Below are 19,486 nucleotides of genomic sequence, written 5' to 3'. Positions count from 1 at the left end.
CTATGGAGCGAAGGAATAGGCGATGTTTCAGGTTTGAAGAAGGGTCTCGACCTGAAACGTCGCCTATTCCTTCGCTCTCTAGATGCCGTCTCATCCGCTGAGTTTCTCCGGCATTTTTGTCGACCATCAGGAAGGCCGGCCCCGTCCTGGGGGCAGAGTTGGATTCGTGGGAGGTTGGTCTCGGAGGGGAGGATGCTCCTCAAACTGCGGAGCATCTTGGACAGTACGGCTCACCCCCTCCGTGACCCACTGGTCAACCTGAGGAGCACCTTCAGCAACAGACTGGTTCCACCAAGATGCAGCACAGAACGCCACAGGAGATCCTTCTTCCCTGTGGCTATCAAACTGTACAACTCCTCCCCCTTCTGTCGTGGGGTAGACTGAGACTGACTCCTTCCCCCCCCCCCCCCACCAATCCTTTCCACTCGTCACTTTAATTTCATGTTTCCTGTATCTTGTGTTTTATGACTGTCGGCAGATCAATTTCCCTCCTGGGATAAATAAAGTTCTATTGTATCCTGTCATAACTCCAGGACTTTGTGTCCATCTGCAGTATCCTAGTGGGCACAGTCAAGGGAGAGGGTGGGCAGTCCAGGGCTCTATTCCTTGACGTGCAGGAGGGTGAAGGGTGATCTTATAGAGGTGTATAAGATCATGAGGGGAATAGGTCGGGTGAATACATTGCTACAGACGGCTGCAGAGACCAAGTCAATGGATATACTTTTTACGGCAGAGACAAGATTCTTGATTGGTACGGGTGTCGGGGGTTATGGGGAGAAGGCAGGAGACTGGGGTTGGGAGGGAGAGATGGATCAGCCATAATTGAATGGCAGAGTAGGCTTTAGTTTAGTTTATTGTCACGTGTACCGAGGTACAGTGAAAAGCTTTTTGTTGCATGCTAACCAGTCAGCGGAAAGACAATACATGATTATAATTGAGCCGCCCACAGTGTACAGATACAAGATAAGGGAATAACGTTTAGTGCAAGGTAAAGTCAGCAAAGCGATCAAGGATAGTCCGAAGGTCACCAATGAGGTAGATAGTAGTTCAGCACTGCGCTCCGGTTGGTGAGAGGATGGTTCAGTTGCCTGATAACAGCTGGGAAGAAACTGTCCCTGAATCTGGAGGCGTGTGTTTTGATGGGCCGAATGGCCTATTTCTGCCCGTATAAAGATTCTTGATTAGTACGGGTGTCAGAGGTTATGGGGAGAAGGCAGGAGAATGGGGTTAGGTGTGAGAGATAGATCGGCCATGATTGAATGGTGGAGTAGAATGGCCTAATTCTGTTCCTATCCCTTACGACCTTATGAACATGTACCTCTGCGCCACCAGGCTGCCCGTCTGATAACTGATCCTCAAGACCGTCTATAATGGGTAGCCCAAATGTCACGTCAACATGGAACAGCCATCAATTCTCTCGACAATTCAATTAATTGCTAATCAGTCGCTGAGAAACTGGGCTATGTCCCCGAATACCAGACAAGGAACTCTTTGTGCTTCTCCCCTGCATTAGTTACAGCTCTGATTCCAGCAGATAAACCCACCGCAAACGCAGACAACACAATGCATCTTCCTCCAGACCCGCGGTGAAAGTTCAGGGTCAACTCTGGGGTCAACCCGGGACATAAAGAGGAACCGCGAAATATTTACTTTGCTAAATATTTCAAACTGCACCTGGGTCACAGCACTTACAAACTATTCCATCAGCTTAGTTCAGTTTTAGTGTTAAAGAGATACAGCGCGGAAACAGGCCCTTCGGCCCACTGAGTCCGCGCTGCCCAGCAATCCCCGCACATTAACACTATGCTACACACACCAGGAACAATTTTACACATACACTAAGCCAATTAAACCTACAAACCTGCATGTCTTTGGAGTTTGGCAGGTAGAATGGCAGGCAGTGACTAGTGGGGTACGGCAAGTCTCGGTGCTGGGACCTCAGCTATTTACAATATACATCAATAATTTGGATGAAGGGATTCAAAGTAACATTAGCAAATTTGCAGATGACACAAAGCTGGGTGGCAGTGTGAACTGTGAGGAGGATGCTATGAGAATGCAGGGTGACTTGGACAGGTTGGGGGAGTGGGCAGATGCATGGCAGATGAAGTTTAATGTGGATAAATGTGAGGTTATCCACTTTGGTAGCAAAAACAGGAAGGCAGATTACTATCTAAATGGCGTCAAGTTGGGAAAAGGGGAAGTACAACAGGATCTGGGGGGTCCTTGTTCATCAGTCTATGAAAGTAAGCATGCAGGTACAGCAGGCAGTGAAGAAAGCGAATGACATGTTGACCTTTATAACAAGAGGGATTGAATATAGGAGCAAAGAGGTCCTTCTGCAGTTGTACAGAGCCCTAGTGAGACTACACCTGGAGTATTGTGTGCAGTTTTGGTCCCCTAATTTGAGGAAGGACATTCTTGCTATTGAGGGAGTGCAGCGTAGGCTTCCAAGGTTAATTCCCGGGATGGCGGGACTGTCATATGCTGAGAGAATGGAGCAGCTGGGCTTGTACACTCTGGAGTTTAGAAGGATGAGAGGTTATCTTATTGAAACATATGGGGATATGGGGAGAAGGCAGGAACGGGGTACTGATTGTGGATGATCAGCCATGATCACATTGAATGGCGGTGCTGGCTCGAAGAACCGAATGGCCTACTCCTGCTCCTATTGTCTATTGTCTATTGACCCGAAACGTCACACATTCCTTTTCTCCAGAGATGCTGCCTGACCCGCCGAATTACTCCAGCACTTTATCTCTTTCTTCGGTGTAAACCAGCATCTGCAGTATTTCACTACACACTTTGTGTCTGTCGAACTGAACTGAACTAAACTATTCCACGTGGCAAACCATGGCCCTCACACACAGCCGGGAGAAGACAACCACCGTCCCATCGTGAATAAATCAGTCAAACATTTCACTCCACTTACACCACACATTCTCACGCTTCATTTTCCCAGTAACTCACTGTGAAATCTCCCATCTGGATCAGCTTAGCTTGAGGTGCTCTGTGGAGACACGGTGGCACAGCTGGTAGAGTCGCTGCCTCACAGCGCCAGCGATCCCCGGTTCAATCCTGACCTCAGGTGCCGATTGTGTGATTGTGTGTGCGTGTGTACGTGTGTATGTGTGTGTGTGTACGTGTGTGCGTGTACATGTACGTATACGTGTGTGTGCATATACGTGTGTGCATGTGTATACGTGTGTATGTGCATGTGTGTGTATGTGCGTGCGTGTGTGAGTGTGTATGTGTGTGCGCAATTGTGTGTGTGCACGTGTGACTGCATTTGTGTGCTTGTGCGTGTGTGTGTGCGTGTGCGTGCATTCTCCCTGTGACCTCGTGCTCTGGTTTCCTCCCACATCCCAAAGATGTGCGGGTTTGCAGGTTAATTGGCGCTCTGTAAATTGTCCCCTAGTGTGTAAGTGGGATAACTTAGAACTAGTGTGAACGGGTGATCGATGGTCGGTGTGGACTCGGTGGGCTGAAGGACCCGTTTCCATGCTGTATCTCTGAATGGATTACGTTGATCAATCTTGGGGGATTGCAACGTTCACGTGGTCCGCCCTGTTTCAACCTGGTGTGCACAATCACATAATTTCAAACAGAACAAACTTGTCCTACAACTTTAGGCTGTGCCATACGTAAGAAGAAGAAGATCAATCTGAGCTATGGAGGCCAACAGGCCATTCAAATCTCTGTCCAATTATATCCACTGTCCGAGTCCTTGCTGGGACCCTGTCATCCATTGTCAATAGACAATAGATAACAGGTGCAGGAGTCGGCCATTCGGCCCTTCAATGTGATCCTGGCTGATCATCCCCAATCAGTACCCCGTTCCTGCCTTCTCCCCATATCCGCTGTCTCACAATAGAACCCTCAATGATTTACTTAACCCAAGTCAAAATAAAGTTTCCTTCCAGGCCACCCCCATCCAGAGCTGCCAACGTTACCATTCAAGATTTTGGGCACCTGATGTTATAGGAAAGATATTGTCAAGCTGGAAAGGATGCCGAGAAGATTTACAAGGTTGCAGCCAGGTCTCGAGGGCCTGAGCACCAGCGAGAGGTTGAACAGGTTGGGACTTGGAGCGCGGGAGGGTGAGGGGTGATTTTATAGAGGCGCATAAAATTGCGAGAGGAATAGATCAGGTAAATGAACAAGACTTTTGCCCAGATTAGGGGAATTGAGAACCATAGGCATGGGGGGGGGGAAAGACTTAATAGAAACCAGAAGGATAGCTTTTGTATACAAAGGGTGGTGTGTATATGGAATGCTGGATGACTCGATGACCTCCCAATTTGTAGACAGGCACTAGGAAATGTGGTGGGACCAAGGACATAATTCTAAGCGGATCTCTTCCTGGTCACCTGGGGTGCACATTACACCTTTAAACAAGCCAAAAACTGTCCATGCTACACGCATGCACGTGTGCCAACAGCTGACATTGATACACGCAAAGTAATACTTGCAATAAGAACAGGAAATGCTCAAAATAGCTACAAGGCCTAGCAGTATCTCGAGGGAGAGAACCAATTTCATGTCTCAGGTGAATACAAGACTGTAGGACATAGAAGAAGAATTAGGCCATTCGGCCCATCAACATTTCACTGTCCCTAGGTAGTGACAATAAAGTATCGTTGAAGTCCACTCCGCCATTTATTCATGGCTGATCTATTTTTCCCTCTCAACCCCATTCTCCTGCCTTCTCCCCATAACCTTTGATGCACATACTAACCGTGAACCCATCAATCTCCGCTTTAAAACTACCCATTGATGGCCTCCACAGCCGCCTGTGGCAATGAATTCCACAGACTCACCGCCCTCTGACTAAAGAAATTCCTCCTTATCTCCATTCTTCTGATATCCCTTTGGCAAGGCAGCACGGTGGCGCAGCGGGTAGAGCTGCTGCCTCACAGCGCCAGAGACCCGCGTTCAATTCTGACTACGGGTGCTGTCTGTACGGGGTTTGTAAAGAGCGCGGAAACAGGCCCTTCGGCCCACCGAGTCCACACCGACCAGCGATCACTGCGTACACCAGAACTATCCTGTCCACTAGGGACAATTTACAGAAGCCAATTAACCGACAATCCTGCATGTCTTTAAGAGATGTGGGAGGAAGCCGGAGCACCTGGAGGAAACTCACGCAGTCACAGGGAGAACATGAAAACTCTGTATAGAGACTACACACGAGGTCAGGATGGAACCCGGGTCTCTGGCACAGTGAGGCAGCAACACTATCGCTGTGCCACCATGCTGCCCTGTCATGGGCAATGGGTCAAAACCAATTCCTTCCAGTGCCGGGTGCATAGTGGTTCCAATGAGTTTTATTGATTGACTTCAAGATACAGCCTGGGAACAGGCCCTTCGGCCCATCGAGTCCATGCCGACCACACATTCACACTAGTTCTATGTTATCCCACTTTCTCACCCACTCCCTGCACACTAGGGGCAATTTACAGAAGCCAATTAAGCCAGAAACCGGGACGTCTTTGGGATGTGAGAAGACACAGGTTTAAGGCAGGGGTCGGCAACCTACACTCTAGAGTTTAGAAGGATGAGAGGGGACCTCATTGAAACATATAAGATTGTTAAGGGGTTTGGACACACTAGAGGCAGGAAACATGTTCCCGATGTTGGGGGAGTCCAGAACCAGGGGCCACAGTTTAAGAATAAGGAATAAGCCATTTAAAACGGAGACGAGATAACACTTTTTCTCACAGGGAGTTGTGAGTCTGTGGAATTTTCTGCCTCAGAGGGCGGTGGAGGCGGGTTCTCTGGATGCTTTCAAGAGAGAGCCAGATAAGGCTCTTAAAGATAGCGGAGTCAGGGGATATGGGGAGAAGGCAGGAACGGGGTACTGATTGGGGATGATCAGCCATGATCACATTGAATGGCGGTGTTGGCTCAAAGGGCCAAATGGCCTACTCCTGCACCTATTATCTGTTGTCTACAGCCCACGGGCCTGATGCGGCCCGTAACCCCAAATCATCCGGCCCGCAGGCGTTTTTTTTTTTTCGTGACCTGGGCACTACAGCCAGTCCCGGAGCAGGTGAGCTGATCTGGGAACTGCAGAAAACCAATGGAAAAACACGTGAAAACTAATGCGGAAAACAACATCAAGTGTCACACTATGCTGATAGATATGGCCCGCCATCCGCTCACAGATGTGGGTCCTGGCCCCTATGAAGGACAAGGTTGCCCACTCCTGGTTCAAGGTGAAGGGGAAAAGATTTAATAGGAATCTGAGGGGCAACTTTTTCACACAAAGGGTGGTGGGTGTATGGAACAAGCTGCCAGAGGAGGTAGTTGAGGCTGGGACTATCCCAACATTTAAGCAACAGTTAGATAAGTACATGTATAGGACAGGTTTGGAGGGATATGGACCAAACACAGGCAGGTGGGACTAGGGTAGATGGGACATGTTGGCTGGTGTGGGCAAGTTGGGCTGAAGGGCCTGTTTCCCCACTGCATCACTCTATGACTTGTATGAAACCGGGGCACTCAGAGAAAACCCACACGGTCACAGGGAGAAGGTGCAAACTCCAGTTCTTCTGCAGTTGTATAGGGCTCTGGTAAGATCATATCTGGAGTATTGTGTAGTTTTGATCTCCTAATTTGAGGAAGGACATCCTTGTGATTGAGGCGGTGAAGCGTAGGTTCACGAGATTGATCCCTGGGATGGCGGGACTGGCAGATGAGGAAAGATTGAAAAGACTGGGCTTGTATTCACTGGAGTTTAGAAGGATGAGGGGATATCTTATAGAAACATATAAAATTATAAAAGGACTGGTCAAGCTTGATGCAGGAAAAATGTTCCCAATGTTGGGCGAGTCCAGAACCAGGGGCCACAGTCTTAGAATAAAGGGGAGGTCATTTAAGACTGAGCTGAGGAAAAACTTTTTCACCCAGAGAGTTGTGAATTTGTGGAATTCCCTGCCACAGAGGGCAGTGGAGGCCAAGTCACTGGATGGATTTAAGAGAGAGTTAGATAGAGCTCTAGGGGCTAGTGGAGTCAAGGGATATGGGGAGAAGGCGGGCGCGGGTTATTGATTGGGGACGATCAGCCATGATCACAATGAATGGCGGTGCTGGCTCGAAGGGCCGAATGGCCTCCTCCTGCACCTATTGTCTATGTTGCTATGTCTCCACACAGACAGCACCCCAGGTCAGGATGGAACCCGGGTCTCCGGCGCTGTGAGGCAGCAGCTCTACCGGCTGTGCCAGGTCCATCGAGCACGCCGCTCTAGTGCACTCCTCGTTTCCTAAACGAGAATGCAAGATGCTGCCGTTTGTGGCATTGTGGCTTGCGTGCAAACTTAAAATATGTTTCATCAGTTGGAGCCCGACCAGTAACTTCAAAACCTCGTCGACAGAAACTCACATCACAGGCAACTGGGGAATCCCACACACAAAATGTCCCCAAACTGAAGACAGACACAAAGTGCTGGAGTAACTCAGCACGTCAGACAGCATCTCCGAAGAAAAGGAATAGGTGACATTTCGTGGTCAGACATTCTGAGTTACACCAGAATTTTGTGTCTATCTTCTGTTTTAACCAGCACCTGCATTTCCTTCCTACACATGTCCCCAAACTCTTTAGCACAGGTCCCCAGGCAGTCAACAGCAGCAGAGGCTCCACAGTAACATGTGTACTGCTCATTAGTGTAGGAGCGAAATTAGGCCATTCGGCCCATCACGTCTACTCCTCCACCATTCAATCATGGCTGATCAATCTCTCCCTTCTCTTGTTATGTATTATGTTTACATATTCTGTTGTGCTGCAGCAAGCACGAATTTCATTGTCCTGTCTGGAACACATGACAATAAAACTCTCTTGACTCTCTCTTCCCCCCCATAACCACTGGCACCCGTACTAATCTGTCAATCTCTGTCTTAAAAATGCCCCATTGACTTGGCCTCCACAGCCGTCTGTGGCAATGGATTCCACAGATTCATCACCCTTTAGCTAAAGGATTCTGTTCATTGTCCCTAGTATGTAAGATAGTGCTAGTGTAATGGGAATCGCTGGTCGGCGCTGACTCCGTGGGCCGGATTCCGCGCTGTATCTCGAAAACTAAAATTAAACTAAATCGCCATTGAACTAGTTCCGTGTGAACTCCAACATTTTATCTCTTTTTTTGTTATCCGGCACCTGCAGTTCCCAGTGAACTCCAGCACTTTGTCACTTATTTTTGTAAACTGGCACCTGCAGTTCCTTGTGAACTCCAGCATTTTGTCACTTTTTTTGGTTAACCGGCACCTGCAGTTCCTTGTGAACTCCAGCACTTTGTCACTTTTTTTGTTAACCGGCACCTGCAGTTCCTTGCGAACTCCAGCACATTGTCACTTTTTTTTGTTAACCGACACCTGCAGTTCCTTGCGTCCCCCAGCACACATTTTTCGCGCTTAAACCTGATCTCGACGCGGATGTGGTTTCAGGGGATTAAGCCGAGCAGCCGTTAACACAATGAACTCAGAGTGAAAGAGAGAGACTCACATCTGCAGCATGACCTTGTGCAGGAACACACCATCGACTAGATCCATGTACATTGGCACCTTCTCCTCGCTCACCCCGCCCAGTGGCCCAAAGGTCTTCACCTGAAAGAGGATCATTGAAATACTTAGTTAAAACCTGTTAGTCGGTGACAATAGACAACAGGTGCAGGAGTAGGCCATTCAGCCCTTTGAGCCAGCACCGCCATTCAATGTAATCATGGCTGATCATCCCGTTCCTCCCTTCTCCCCATATCCCCTGACTCTGCTATCCCTAAGAGTTCTATCTAGCTCTCTCTTGAAAGCATCCAGAGCAGCCTCCACCGCGAATTCCACACACTCACAACTCTCTGAGTGACCAGAGCAACTTTCTCCACAGATGCTGCCTGACCTGCTGAGTTTAGTTTAGAGATACAGCGCGGAACCAGGCCCTTTGGCCCACCGAGTCCGTGCCGACCAACGATCCCCGCACGCTAACACTACCCTACATGCACTGGGGACAATTTACAATTTTTACCAAAGCCAAACCACCTACAAACCTGCACGTCTTTGGAGTGTGGGAGGAAACCGGAGCACCCGGGGAAAACCCATGCGGTCACAGGGAGAACGGACAGAGAGCACCCGCGGTCAGGATCGAACCCGGGTCTCTGGCGCTGTGAAGCAGCAACTCTACCACTGTGCCACCGGGCTGCCCAGTTACTCTGGCATAGATCTAATTGGCAACAAACCCCGGGAATGTCACACTCTGGAGCCAATATTTGCAACAGTTAACTATCGGTGACGGAGTCAGTGTGAGAGACCCAGAGAGCCCCCAACCAACACATAATGTTACAACCACCCCGTCCACACACTGATGCAATCACACACACTGACACACACATTCTCCACCCCCCCTCCACAGAAACACTGACTTGTCCCCTCTCTCTCCCTCCCTCCCTCACTGACCCATCCCCCACACCCCTCTCTCCTGCACACTGATATTTCCCACCCCACTCCCCCTCCCCCACAAAGGCAACCCCCCCTCTCTCTCCCCCCACACACTCACACAGTCCCCATCTCTCTCACACGTCGATACATCCCGCCTCTCTCCCTTCCACACATCCCCCTCTCCAGCGCACACACACACACACACTGACATACCCTCTCTCCCACCCCATTCCCCCACAGGCAACCCCCCCCCCCTCTCCTCCTCACACTGACCAACACATTCTCCCATCTCCCTCTCACACACACACACCCACATACCCCCCTCTCCCTTCCTCATCCCCCCTCTTACATTCTGACACTTCTGCTACTACCCACCCTCCCCCCCCCACACAACCCCCCTCTCCCCCCCACACACATCCCCCCTCTCCCCCCCCCCCCCCCACACATCCTCTCCACATCCCCCCCACTCCCACACATCCCCCTCTCCCCCCCCACACATTCCCCCCCACACACAGACTGACACATTCTCCCCTCTCCCTCACTCACGCCCACACCCCACCTCTCTCTCTCTCTCACACACACACACTGACATATCCCGCCTCTCTTCCTCACAAACTGACAAATTTAGTTTGGTTTATTGTCACGTGTACCGAGGTACAGTGTAAAGCTTTCTTGCTGCATGCTATCCAGTCAATGAAAATGCTATACATGATTACAATCAAACCATCCAGTGTGCCCCCCCCCCCCCCCATCATCTATCCCCTTCGGTCAGAGACAATCCTCTCTCTCCCCCCCCCCCCCCCCCCCCCCCCCCCCCCCCCCCCCCACCCCCCACACTCCCCTTCTCATCTATCCCCCTCGGTCACAGACACCCCTCTCTTCCCCCCCCCCCCCAACATCTCCCCTCCATCCCACCTCATACAGTTTAACCATAACCTCCCATGGGACCTCACCCTCTCCCCAATCCCTCACTCACTCACCCTGCCTCCCTCACTCTCATTCACTCACTCTCCCTCACTCCACCCTCCCTCTCATTCACCCTCTCCCCCTCACTCTCTCATTCACTCCCTCCCTCTCACCCCCTCTCCTTCACTCTCTCCCCCCTCTCATTCATCCTCTCACCCCCTCATTCTTTCCCCATCTCCCTCTCTCACTCTCCCCCTCACTCACCCAGGTGACGAGCGGGCTGTGCAGGAGCTGGCCCAGCAGCGCGGACACGGTCACGTCCATGCTCAGCATCGGCAGCGAGTCGCTCACGGGAGCCGGGAGCCCGGGCGCTTCATAACCGGCCTGGGTGCCGCTGGAGTGGAGCTCCCCCCCTATCTCTCTCCCTCCCTCTCTCCCTCCCTCGCTCCTCGCTCCTCAGCGGGAGCCGCCAGCCCGGCCCGGCGCCATGGCAACGCGGCGGCGCCGCCTGTGCTGCCTTGCGGTGGCTGGGGCCGGTGTGGCCGCGGAGACTGTTGACTGAGAGAAAGGCGGAGACGCGGCTACAAGTTGCTGCAAACTGCTCCCAAGCGGCTACAAAGTCTCCACGAGCCGCTACAAAGTATCCACAAGCGGCAACAAAGTATCCACAAGCCGCTACTAAACGGCTACAAAGTATCGCGGACAAAGCGGCGGCGGCAACATTGTAACCAGCGCCGCTCCAGGCCCCGCCCCCCCGCCTGACTGACAACCCGCGCCGCCAGGGGGCGGGCTCTCCGGGCGGCACAGACACGGACACAGGCTCCTCCTGCAGGCCGCTGCCCGTACTGCAAGCGGCCCACTGCATGCAAAGTCAGAGGTGGACAAAAATGCTGCTGGAGAAACTCAGCGGGCGGAGGAGGCACCATCTATGGAGCGAAGGAAATAGGTGACGAATGATGACACCAAGCTGGGTGGCAGTGTGAACTGTGAGGAGGATGCTATGAGAATGCAGCGTGACTTGGACAGGTTGGGGGAGTGCAGGAGTAGGCCATTCGGCCCTTCGAGCCTGCACCGCCATTCAATATGATCATGGCTGATCATCCAACTCAGTATCCTGTACCTGCCTTCTCTCCATACCCCCTGATCCCTTTAGCCACAAGGGCCACATCTAACTCCCTCTTAAATATAGCCAATGAACTGGCCTCAACTACCTTCTGCGGCAGAGAATTCCAGAGATTCACCACTCTCTGTGTGAAAAAAGTTTTCCTCATCTCGGTCCTAAAAGATTTCCCCCTTATCCTTAAACTGTGACCCCTTGTTCTGGACTTCCCCAACATCGGGAACAATCTTCCTGCATCTAGCCTGTCCAACCCCTTAAGAATTTTGTACGTTTCTATAAGATCCCCCCTCAATCTTCTAAATTCTAGCGAGTACAAACCGAGTCTATCCAGTCTTTCTTCATATGAAAGTCCTGACATCCCAGGAATCAGTCTGGTGAACCTTCTCTGTACTCCCTCTATGGCAAGAATGTCTTTCCTCAGATTAGGAGACCAAAACTATACGCAATACTCCAGGTGTGGTCTCACCAAGACCCTGTACAACTGCAGTAGAACCTCCCTGCTCCTATACTCAAATCCTTTTGCTATGAATGCTAACATACCATTCGCCTTCTTCACTGCCTGCTGCACCTGCATGCCTACTTTTAATGACTGGTGTACCATGACACCCAGGTCTCGTTGCATCTCCCCCTTTCCTAATCGGCCACCATTCAGATAAGTAATCTACTTTCCTGTTTTTGCCACCAAAGTGGATAACCTCACATTATCCACATTATACTGCATCTGCCATGCATTTGCCCACTCACCCAGCCTATCCAAGTCACCTTGCAGCCTCCTAGCATCCTCCTCACAGCTAACACTGCCCCCCAGCTTCGTGTCATCCGCAAACTTGGAGATGTTGCATTCAATTCCCTCGTCCAAATCATTAATATATATCGTAAATAGCTGGGGTCCCAGAACTGAGCCTTGCGGTACCCCACTAGTCACTGCCTGCCATTGTGAAAAGGACCCGTTTACTCCTACTCTTTGCTTCCTGTCTGCCAGCCAGTTCTCTATCCACATCAATACTGAACCCCCAATACCGTGTGCTTTAAGTTTGTATACTAATCTCTTATGTGGGACCTTGTCGAAAGCCTTCTGAAAGTCCAGATATAACACATCCACTGGTTCTCCCTTATCCACTCTACTAGTTACATCCTCGAAAAATTCTATAAGATTCGTCAGACATGATTTACCCTTCATAAATCCATGCTGACTTTGTCCAATGATTTCACCACTTTCCAAATGTGCTGCTATCCCATCTTTAATAACTGATTCTAGCAGTTTCCCCACTACCGACGTTAGACTAACTGGTCTGTAATTCCCCGTTTTCTCTCTCCCTCCCTTTTTAAAAAGTGGTGTTACATTAGCTACCCTCCAATCCTCAGGAACTACTCCAGAATCTAAAGAGTTTTGAAAAATTATCACTAATCCATCCACTATTTCTGGGGCTACTTCCTTAAGTACTCTGGGATGCAGCCTATCTGGCCCTGGGGATTTATCGGCCTTTAATCCATTCAATTTACCTAACACCACTTCCCGGCTAACCTGGATTTCACTCAGTTCCTCCATCTCATTTGACCCCCGGTCCCCGGCTATTTCCGGCAGATTATTTATGTCTTCCTTAGTGAAGACAGAACCAAAGTAGTTATTCAATTGGTCTGCCATGTCCTTGTTCCCCATGATCAATTCACCCGTTTCTGACTGCAAGGGACCTACATTTGTTTTAACTAATCTTTTTCTCTTCACATATCTATAAAAGCTTTTGCAGTCAGTTTTTATGTTCCCTGCCAGTTTTCTTTCATAATCTATTTTCCCTTTCCTAATTAAGCCCTTTGTCCTCCTCTGCTGGTCTCTGAATTTCTCCCAGTCCTCTGGTAGGCTGCTTTTTCTGGCTAATTTGTACGCTTCATCTTTTGTTTTGATACTATCCCTGATTTCCCTTGTTATCCACGGATGCACTACCTTCCCTGATTTATTTTTTTGCCAAACTGGGATGAACAATTGTTGTAGTTCATTCATGCAGTCTTTAAATGCCTTCCATTGCATATCCACCGTCAACCCATTAAGAATCAATCGCCAATCTATCTTGGCCAATTCATGTCTCATACCCTCAAAGTTACCTTTCTTTAAGTTCAGGACCCTTGTTTCTGAATTAACAATGTCACTCTCCATCCTAATGAAGAACTCAACCATATTATGGTCACTCTTGCCCAAGGGGCCACGCACAACAAGACTGCTAACTAACCCTTCCTCATTACTCAATACCCAGTCTAGAATAGCCTGCTCTCTCGTTGGTTCCTCTACATGTTGGTTTAGAAAACTATCCCGCATACATTCCAAGAAATCCTCTTCCTCAGCACCCTTGCCAATTTGATTCATCCAATCTATATGTAGATTGAAGTCACCCATTATAACTGTTTTACCTTTGTTGCACACATTTCTAATTTCCTGTTTGATGCCATCCCCAACTCCACTACTACTGTTAGGTGGCCTGTACACAACTCCCACTAGCGTTTTCTGCCCCTTAGTGTTTCGCAGCTCTACCCATATCGATTCCACATCCTCAAAGCTAATGCCCTTCCTTTCTATTGCGTTAATCTGCTCTCTAACCAGCAACGCTACCCCACCTCCTTTCCCTTTCTGTCTATCCCTCCTGAATATTGAATATCCCTGGATGTTCAGCTCCCAGCCTTGGTCATCCTGGAGTCATGTCTCCGTGATCCCAACTATATCATAGTCATTAATAGCTATCTGCACATTCAACTCATCCACCTTATTACGAATGCTCCTTGCATTGAGACACAAAGCCTTCAGGCTTGTTTTTACAACACTCTTACCCCTTATACTATTATGCTGAAAAGTGGCCCTTTTTGATTTTTGCCCTGGATTTGCCGGCCTGCCACTTTTACTTTTCACCTTGCTACCTATTGCTTCTACCCTCATTTTACACCCCTCTGTCTCTACGCTCACACATTTAAGAAACCCTTTCCCTTTAACTCCATCCTCCACTATCCCATTCGACACCCACCCCCCTTATTCAGTTTAAAACCACCCGTGTAGCAGTGGCAAACCTACCTGCCAGAATGCTGGTCCCACACCTGTTAAGATGCAATCCGTCCCTTTTGTACAGTTCCCCCTTACCCCAAAACAGATCCCAGTGATCTAAGAATCTAAATCCCTGCCCCGTGCACCAGTTCCTCAGCCACACGTTCAGGTCCCGTATCTCCCTGTTCCTGCTCTCGCCAGCACGAGGAACTGGAAGCAAACCGGAGACAACAATCCTGGAGGTCCTGCTTTTCAGCATTTTTCCGAGCTCTCTAAAGTCACGCTGCAGAATATTCATCCCCTTCTTTCCGACATCGTTTGTGCCGACATGCACTACCACTTCCGGATGTTCACCTTCGCCCTTGAGGATTTTCTGCACTCTGTCCGTGACATCCTGGATCCTGGCACCAGGAAGGCAGCACACCATCCTCGCATCCCGTCTGTTGCCGCAGAAACCCCTGTCCGTACCTCTCACAATGGAGTCTCCCACTACAATGGCGTTGCCTGCCTTAGGCCTTTTTGGTTTTGGCTCAACAGCCCTATTCGCATCGCAAGCCAGTCCGCCGCTCAGTGTAAACACGTCTTCTGTCCAGACAGCTTCTAAGTGGGTGAACCTGTTCACAAGAGGTACAACACCCGGGGACGTTGGCATTCCATGCTTCCCTGCCTTTCTCACTATCTCCCACCTTCTCTCTTCCAGTACCTTAGGTGTAACAATCGTACTGTAGGACTTGTCGAGGAACGACTCAGTTTCTCGGACGAACCCGAGTCATCCACTTGCTTCTCAAGTTCCCCAACACGGCCCTTCAGGAGCTCTACCTGGATGCACTTCTCGCATTTGTAGCAGCCAGAGGCACCAGCGGTGTCCTTGACCTCCCACATACTGCAAGCATCGCACTGAATCAGCTTGCCTGACATCTCCTTCTTTCTTCTCTACCTCTCAAGCGTATTGCGTGGTCTCCTCTCCTCAGCCTCCTCTCCGAAGACTCTCGAGCCAAAGACTCGCACTTTTCTCACAGGGCACTTCCCTCACAAGGCCACTCACTCACTGCCACTCGCTAAGAGCAGTCTTGCTTAAATTGACTGATAAATTGCCTGATCTAAATTTACTATCTAAATGGCGTCAAGTTGGGAAAAGGGGAAGTACAACGGGATCTGGGGGTCCTTGTACATCAGTCCATGAAAGTAAGCATGCAGGTACAGCAGGCAGTGAAGAAAGCGAATGGCATGTTGGTCTTTATAACAAGAGGAATTGAATATAGGAGCAAAGAGGTCCTTCTGCAGTTGTACAGAGCCCTAGTGAGACCACACCTGGAGTATTGTGTGCAGGGCCCCTAATTTGAGGAAGGGCATTCTTGCTATTGAGGGAGTGTAGCATAGGTTTACGGGGTTAATTCCCAGGATGGCGGGACTGTCATTTGCTGAGAGAATGGAGCAGCTGGGCTTGTACACTCTGGAGTTTAGAAGGATGAGAGGATATCTCACTGAAACATATAAGATTGTTAAGGGCTAGGACACACTAGAGGCAGGAAACATGTTCCCGATGTTGGGAGAGTCCAGAACCAGGGGCCACAGTTTAAGAATAAGGAGTAAGCCATTTAGAACGGAGACGAGGAAACACTTTTTCTCACAGAGAGTGGTGAGTCTGTGGAATTCTCTGCCTCAGAGGGCAATGGAGGCCGGTTCTCTGGATGCTTTCAAGAGAGAGCTAGATAGGGTTCTTAAACATAGCGGAGTCAGGGGATATGGGGAGAAGGCAGGAACGGGCTACCGAATGGCCTACCCCTGCACCTATTGTCTATAGTCTGTTGTCTATTGACCCTCTGAGTTATTCCAGCATGTTGTGTCTATGTTTGGTATAATCCAGCATCTGCAGTTCTTTGTTTCAACACTAAAGGGCCTGTCCCACTTGGCCGTAATTTACACGACAGGCCAGTAGTGACTGAGGCGCGACGGTCGCGCGCGTCGTCACCCGTCATCATGCGCCTGCACATATTTTATCTGCTCTGCAAGTAGAATTAGTCAGCATATTGACATCATTTGTTAAGTGAAACATTGATAAAATTATTGTTTGCTGGAAACATTCATTTACTTTTAAACTTTCTGAATTACTCCCAACAAACACAAAATTGTATTCCATTATAGCAGTTTGAGGGCTTGAACCCAGCTTAAGAATTAGTTTGACATTTTTTTTAAAATGTTGGTTATTTTTAAAAAAAAACGAATTTGGTTACTAGTGTTCTTTTAGAATATAAAATCTGCAATCCTTACCTGGATGTTAACTTTTGAAACATCCTTAACTAAGGATGTTTCAAAAATACTTATTAAGGTGTGACTCTGAAAGCATTGATGATTACGGTGTAATTATTTTCTCATTGCGGCTGACTGCGCATGGGTGGCGTGCGGCGGCGCATGGTTACGCACGATGACGTAATCATGCCGCCACCATGCGCTACACGTACGAGGTCAGGACGTCAGCGTGCGACCGTAGTACGTCCGCGTGCATAAGCGATACGCCACGCCGGTGGCGCGCGAAGATTTCGTGCGGCACGAAATCTTGGAGAGCCGCGTGACACCGCGAGCAACATCACACTCCACGCCTCTCCATGCGCCCGTCCCGCGCTACCCACACGCTACCCGTGCGTCACAAAGCGACGACCACATTTTCCGGCAGACGTTACAAGGCCTTCTACACCCGCACCTCCAGACTCAGGAACAGCTTCATCCTCAGAGCTATAGCTGCTCTGAACCGGCCCTGCTGAGTGCCCCCCACCCCCATGGGCTGTCTCCCTCGGATGGTCACGTCACACATCGACCCGGCACAGACCTATTTGCACTTTAGACTGTTTTACTGTTTTACTGTTGTACATCTACTGATGTAAAGCGCCTTGAGTATTCGTGAAAGGCGCTATATAAATCCCATCCATTATTATTATTATTATTATTATTTTTACAAGTCATGTTTCTCGGGGTATCTAAATTTAATCTAAATGTTATTAATTGTTTAAGTCATGACATCGGATGGAAGCTGCATACCAAATCTCGTTGCACCTATGTGCAATGACAATAAAATATATTATTATTATTATTATTATATTATTATTTGGAGGTGGCGTAAATGGCACATAAATGACGGCCAAGTGGGATAGGCCCTTCAGTCTTCATAATAGATCATGGTAGATAGCCAACTATCTTCTCTCTCTCTCTCTCTCTAATCTTATAAATCACACATTCTCTTTTCATACCAAGGTAAATATTACTGCTTCAATCATCCCTCAAATGGCCTGCGGGTGATCTGCAAAAATCATAATTACATAATTACAAGTAATTCATTATTTTACTGACAGTTTAATGGTGATTAATCTTTAAGATCAGCCATAATGCGTTATAGAGACAAGACTGCAGGTACTGGCATCTGGAGCAACGAACAAGCTGCTGGAGGAACTCAGCATCTGTGGAGAGAAAGAACTGTTGACGTTTTAGTTTAGTTGAGAGATACAGCATGGAACAGGCCCTTCGACCCACCGAGTCGCTGCTGTCTGTCAATCACCCGTTCGCACTTGGTCGATGTCATCCCACTTTCACACACACTAGGGGTCATTTTACACGGGCTAATTAACCTACAAACCCGCACGTCTTTGGGATGTGGGAGGAAACCGGAGCACCAGGAACTCTGTGTTCATGTCAATCAATGTCGATAATCCCTCTCCCCCCCCCCCATCCGCTCAGATGCTGCCCAGCCTGTGGAATCACTCCAATAGATTATATGATGTATATTAATTGCTACACCCTATTTTTAATCTGATCTCCTATTTCCGTCCTCTATGCACTTTGTTTAACTCCTTAAGCTCATTTAGTTATTTTAATGCAGCATCACTGAATTGTACTGGAACCACACTTATCCTCTTTAGACTTTAGAGATACAGTGCAGAAACAGGCCCTTCGGTCCATCAAGTCCGTGCAGCAATCGTCCCGTACACTAGCACTATACTACACAACAGGGGCAATTAACAATTTTACCGAAGCCAATTAACCTACAAACCTGAATGTCCTCGGAGTGTGAGAGGGAACCAGAGCACCATGGAGAAATCCCACGTGGTGACAGGGAGAATCCGGCATCAGGATATCTGGCGCTGTAAGGCAGCAACTCTATCGCTGTGCCTTTCTACACCTGTGGACGTTTACTGATGTGTGTATATATTTATTTATTCTATAGTATATGGACACACTGATCTGATCTGTATTTATGCCTACTACATCCTGTTGTGCTGCAGCAATGCAAGAATTTCATTGCTCTATCTGGGACACATGACAATAAACTCTCTTGACTTGACTTAGACTATAGAAGAATGTTCAGAATGGAACCCAGCCATTTGGTACAGCCAGTCTATGTTGAAATGCAAATTGGAGGAACAGCACCTCATATTTTGCTTGGGCAGCTTACACCCCAGCGGTATGAATATTGATTTCTCTAACTTCAAATAACCCTTGCATCCCCCCGTCTCGCTGTCGCTTTCCCCACCCAAGTCGTTGTGCTCGTTTCAAAGTCGTCCTGTTGAGTCTCATTGTCTGTAACTCGTTTTCACCCAGCCCACAGCTAACAATGGCCTGTTTCCTTCATCATTGTTACTTTTTTGCTTCTTTCATTCCTTTGCTCTATATCATCTTCCTTTGTTTATATCTCCCATTCACCTCCCCCCCCCCCCCCCCCCCCGACTCTCAGTCTGAAGAAGGGTCTTGAACTGAAATGTCACCTATTCCTTCTCTCCAGAGATGCTGCCTGACCCGCTGAGTTACATTTTGTGTCTAACAACACAACTAAAGCAGGACAGAAACCCAGTAACAAGCAACACACAGAACGCATTCTGTCCAATCAATGGCTGGAATGCACCTATTAAAATATTGTGTTTAAGAAAGAGCTGCAGATGCTGGAAAAATCGAAGGTAGGCAAAAGTACTGGAGAAACTCAGCGGGTGCAGCAGCATCTATGGAGCGAAGGAAATAGGCAACGT

The 19,486-nt window shown here is 48.9% G+C and overlaps 1 protein-coding gene across 1 annotated transcript in view; it reads right to left on the bottom strand.

Annotated features, from left to right (window-relative positions):
* ccdc88c (coiled-coil domain containing 88C) overlaps nt 1-19,486 on the bottom strand; it is a 445,054-nt gene that overhangs the window by 1,522 nt on the left and 424,046 nt on the right. The gene's annotated exons all lie outside the window — the stretch shown is intronic.

Source organism: Amblyraja radiata, chromosome 9 (assembly GCF_010909765.2).
Source record: "Amblyraja radiata isolate CabotCenter1 chromosome 9, sAmbRad1.1.pri, whole genome shotgun sequence".
NCBI classification, from domain to species: Eukaryota; Metazoa; Chordata; class Chondrichthyes; order Rajiformes; family Rajidae; genus Amblyraja; species Amblyraja radiata.
Note: the sequence above shows the minus strand (reverse complement) of the source record. Positions and strands in the feature narration are given on the sequence as shown.